Source organism: Atta colombica, unplaced genomic scaffold (genome assembly GCF_001594045.1).
Source record: "Atta colombica isolate Treedump-2 unplaced genomic scaffold, Acol1.0 scaffold47, whole genome shotgun sequence".
NCBI classification, from domain to species: Eukaryota; Metazoa; Arthropoda; class Insecta; order Hymenoptera; family Formicidae; genus Atta; species Atta colombica.
Window position 1 is genome coordinate 2158394 of NW_017259536.1, and position 5560 is coordinate 2163953.

The following is a 5560-nucleotide window of genomic DNA, read 5'->3' on the forward strand; positions in this document are numbered from 1 at the left end:
TATCTAAAATTATCGCAATAATTTGTTTGTGTAATTTTTATGAAATTTAAAACATACATTCATCTATTATGCTTTTCTGTCAATTCATATTTTTCTGTTATAAAATATTGCACGCCTTATAAATAATATTAATTATACTATCAATTATACTATAATAATAATATCTGATTTTATAAACATATTCAAAAGTATGTACCAAGATTTATAATAACGTCTGAATAGAAAGCTAGAAGGGGAACAAAACCAAACAAAATTGACCTACAGTGACTGTATGTCTTTAGATACTGTGTTCGTTATGAATACATTCAAATATGCCAAGTGTTTTTGTGTGTTTGGATATAGAAGGCACAAGTATAAATACTTTGTAGATGAAACAGTTAACTGTGCTACAAAAAATTTGATTTCTCTTTCATTTGTAACTTCTAATTAGCACGAAATAATTTATTAAACAATTAAATGAAAATTGCATAGCTGTTTACATAATATATTAATCTATTTTAATCCCCTTAGGCCTGATTGCACCAACGTTACTTTGATTTTAAGCAAGGCTTAAAATTCTTTCTATCTCTCTTTCGCTTTAAAACGAGATGGAGAGAGTTTTAAGTCTTGTTTAAAGTCAAAGTAACATTGGTGCAATCGAATCGTAGAAAGAAAGAATTACGTAAGCTAATTTTTAAAGTATACAAAAAGATCATAGAGCCAAGCTAAACTTTCATTTTAATAAATAATACACATTAAAAAAGAGAGACTTTCAGTGCTTCAAGATTCATATGGTCGAAATGTATTGTGTGCAGAATGTATTCAAAGTCTTAATCATACGCGACGGAGAAACAAAGGAACAATTTCGATATTAAAATTTATCTCGTTATATCTCCAAATGATGAAACTTAATAAAGGCACAGAAATTCAAAGAGAAACGACAACAGAAGCCATCGCTGCTCATTTAATCGTGAGTTTCTTCTTAATTAACGGTAACAGATACGCCGCTCATCGAATTCGGGGGAATTTCAAACGCGCAACCGTTCGAACCGTCGATAAGGGCAGACTCGTGAATGCGATTTGCGCGTTAAATACCGTGATCGACTCGTTCTGTTCCCGCCGGTTTCAACGAACGCTAATCGGTTTAAGAGAAGTTCCTTTCTTTTTTCCTTTTTTTTTTATAGGTCAGATCGCGACTGGAACATTCCGTTTCACGCTGGCAAGTTTCTCGAGAGGCAACGGAAAGGCCCTCGGGGCAAATATTGTTAAGGCCCAGCGCCGAAATCAATTGATATTAGTGCGAGGAGACGCCGGGTCGACGGGAACGATGGCATGCGGGAGTCGCGAGTGGACACGCACTGTCGTCCGCGTGTTCCTCACTTACCTTGAAAACGAATGGACGTCGATTCCGTGTGTATGTATGCACGTCTCGAGCACTCGATCGGTGGGAAACAACACGCCAAAATGGCCGTTCCCCAATGTCAATGATTTCGCCGACTTCTCGCAGCGCCAGTGACCGCGTCGGAGCACCGTTTTCCTCTACGGTGCAATGCCGCGCTGCTGCTTCGCTCTCCTCACACACACTCACGCGCTCTCTCTCTCTCGCCCTCTCTCTCTCACACTCACACTCTCTCACACTCTCTCGCTCTCCCTCTCGCTCTACCTCTACCGCTTCTTTACTCGTTACGCTTCGGAAAAAAAGCGTTCTCGTGTATAACACGCGGTCCCGACTATCAGTCTTTCGGTCTGTCTCTGCGACTTGTGATTTGCGTTCCGCTTGCAGTATCTCGAAATCCCGACTGATGCACTGCGTCGAATGCGAGCGACGATTATTGCTTGTTCGGTATACACGATCCGTACCATGAAAGAATGACGAAAACAAGACAACGAAGCGACTATGGAATATCGTCCGTCCAGGCGTTGTTTTAAGGCGGTTCTCATGAGAAACTTGCGGTCGTTTATAGAGAACAAACACACCAACAGATTTGTTCTTTATAACTGAATTCCTCGCATCTTTCCCCTTTTTCAATCCATTTTCAATCATACATATGTCCTGTGTTTTGATTTCAGATAAAATATGACGAATATAACATAATCACGTGTTACGTGGTTCGAATTGTACGCCGGAAACTTGACCAATCTCCGTGTGTGCCAGGTGTGAAAGGAAAGACAGAGTGTGTTGCTGACGATCAAAAGTGAAATTTATAGTCCAATCTTATATTCGAAATGGTTTTTTAAGTTTAGTTTTAAATAAATTAAATATTCCATTAACCAATAAACCGGCCATATAATTGGTCTTATATTTATACGTAAGGGCATTCCACACAACTTGCAAAAAAATCATCCAATCGTATTTTACGTTTGTCTTTATGACAGAAATGTGGATAATTTGGATAATTTTCTTTATGTGTATGGTTATGCAGCTATGCAAGTTTGTGTGGATATATCCTAACAATTAAGGTTCCTAAGTGTCCCTATATATGTTCCTATATAAAAATTAGGACAAATCGCCATTAATAACCAAATACTACAGATATTATAGATACGTCAAACATGTAGTACCGAGTTCAATTACCGATGAGATATTATTAAAGACCGACATTCTTACGAGAGTTCGCATCCTTGTGAATATTGAAGTGAATAAAAAGTTAAAAACTGATAATATTGTTAATTTTATAATTTATTAGTTTAGTAGACGTATTTATGCATTTAGAACTCAATAATGATTTTTCTTTAAAATTTTGTTATCATTAAAGTTTGATTATCAACAGAGATAATAACTGCAGAGAAAAAATTGTAATTTTTCGACAATATATTGGATGCTACATACTTTACAAGTATGCATATTTATTTATGAAGCATTTATGTAATAAAAAAATCATAAATTTCATAATGTATTAGCCAAATATTTATATTAATGATAACAAATTTATATCAATTGTCGATAATGTCAGTGTTCTTCAATTACCTTCGGATCCTTTTTATACCGCCAAAAATTGGCCCAGGGTTGAGTCTTTAATAGTATCTCGTCAGCGATTCAATTAAATAAGCTTATATCATTAGAAATAATATTCTTTAACAAATCTCGTGTAAATGTTATACTGCCAGCGCTAGATAATGACGAAAATATGAAGGATAACATCAAATACATGATTTTCTGCAATTTGCTTGTAATTCGCGGTTGTGTTGGCTCTTGCAATTCATTTGAAATTAGCGGTTGACTATTACATATAGCGGATTCCGGCAATCAATCAAAAGACTACATTGTCCTAATTCTTATTATAGGAACACTACTTCTGAGTTAGGGGCTCCGCACAATAAAAGGAACAGAGAATAGAGAATAAGAATTTCAACCTATCAGAAACTGTATATTCCGCAATACATGATTTCTAATAGGTTGAAATTTTTATTCTCTGTTCCTCTTATTGTGCGGAGTCCTTTATAGTTACAGCTATATTGAATTGTTACGTCATGTATCAGAAGCGAGAAACGACGTGTTAATTTTTATTATTTGCCATTTATAAATAAAGATAAACAATTTGGATAAAACAAAATGATGAGATCGCTTGAAAATAATTGTAAAAATGGATTCTTAAAGCTATTCTTATTCCTCTTGACAGTTAGTAAATAATCATAAAGTTATAAAAGGCACATAAAATGCTTTTATTCAATGCGCATGCGCATTGAATCTATTTTATCTTACACGTGTCTTTTATCACTTTTTTTATTATTATTACCGACTATCAGATAATCATAACAGTTTCCGTTCATTTTTACAAATGTTTTAAAGCGATCTCATCATTTTGTTTTATTCAAATTGTTGTAATCTTTATTTACAAATGGCACGTAACAAAAATTAACGTGTCATTTCTTCTGACGTCACGATTCAATGCGACGTATCTTTATATATATATATTATAGCAATCTATCTCACACACATATAAGTACATAAATTTCCACAAAATAACAGTGTTTTAATTAAATGTCTAATTCTTATTTTTTTACATCAATGTAGATTAACTTTAATCTCGTTTTAACTAATTACTTTTCATCTTTTTAAAATTAGAAAAAGATAAAGAGTTATATAGTCGAATTGAAATTAAAATTAAATTATATTGGTATAAACAGACGTAAGTCTAATTCCAAAAACTCCATATTGGTCGCGTTCATGTAAATTACTTATAGTCTATAGATCACAATTTTGTAAGTACAGATTAAAAAATTTTTATATCAAATAAATATTAACTTTGATTTTGGGTTAAGAAATGATAAAGATTTAAATTTAAACAATTTTTTTCGTTCTTGGTATAATTCCACCTCACATATTAATGTAATGTACCCTTATTTAATCTTGGAAAAAGATTTTCGACTTTGTAAAAGAAAAAAAAATAATTAGCCTAGTTTATATCGTGCACTTGTGATACGATATCAACCACAGTAACTTTCTATTGAATTATCTTAATTTCAACGATGTGTGTAAACATATATGTATATACATGATATTTGTATTTAATTAAATTTTAATGCATACTGTACTAATTTAATACATTATTCTTTAAATACATTACTGAAATTAAGACAATTTAATAAAAAGTTACTAGTTAATATGCATATTAAATGCTCGATGTAAACTAGATCATTGTTATACAGGGTGTAACTGAAATAACGCCCACTAATCATACAGTGCTATTCCTAATAAAAAACTAAGTTGGAAAGTCCTCTATCATTTTGCAATTTTCGCAGTTACGAGATATTAATTTCCAAATATTACCGGATAAATGGATAAAATCGATGTATAAGACAATTTTAAGATATTTTTTCGTGTTCTTTGTGAAATGAATATTTTGAAGATTTTTCTTAAAGAATTCTTAAAGATATCTTAAAGATGTCTTATACACACAATTTTTTATACATATTGCTCATTAGGTAACTAAAAAAATATTGCGAAAATTGCAAAATGGTAGAGAACTTTTCGTTTCAGTTTTTTTATTATTAGCATTATATGATTAGTGGACGTTATTCAGTTACACTCTGTATATATCAATTATTACATTTAAAATCAGCAAAACAGATCATAGAGTTACAGACGGAACACTCATTCCATATAAATGATTTATACATTTAAATCCAATAAGGAACTAAGGATAGAGTCAATCACAAAGAATTTTATAACAGTTACAAAATTATTACTTTTTCTACTGAACGCAACCATTATGGATGCTTTCGCACTGCTTACATTTTAAGTTGCACTGTTAACGCGTCGTTTTATCCTTGCATATTTATACAGCCCACGACAGTTGAACTCCGACGAGATAGCTGTTCAAAAAATGCTTTTTAAATTCGAACATTGCCGGCGGAGGATTAAGATTTCATCTAGTGCATATCATCTAAAGCATATCTCGAGACTGTATTTTTTTATATAATTAAGATCTTATATTTAAAAAGAGATACATGCAAAGATATATATATATATACGATTATTTTATTAGCCAAATCTTATAATTATATCTAAAAAATTAGATTTAAAATAATATAATCTTAATATTTATATTTATCAAATTAATAATTAAATTTTATATTT

General features: G+C 31.9%; 1 protein-coding gene across 1 annotated transcript in view; it reads right to left on the reverse strand.

Moving 5' to 3' along the window:
* The window catches only part of LOC108691490 (putative ATP-dependent RNA helicase me31b), a 5691-nt gene extending 3859 nt beyond the window's left edge, over window positions 1–1832 (reverse strand). Inside the window, exon 1 of the mRNA XM_018199251.1 lies at window positions 1364–1832. The gene's annotated coding sequence lies outside the window, so the exon portion shown is untranslated. The remainder of the gene's footprint in view (window positions 1–1363) is intronic.
* Window positions 1833–5560: the final 3728 nt, after the last annotated feature.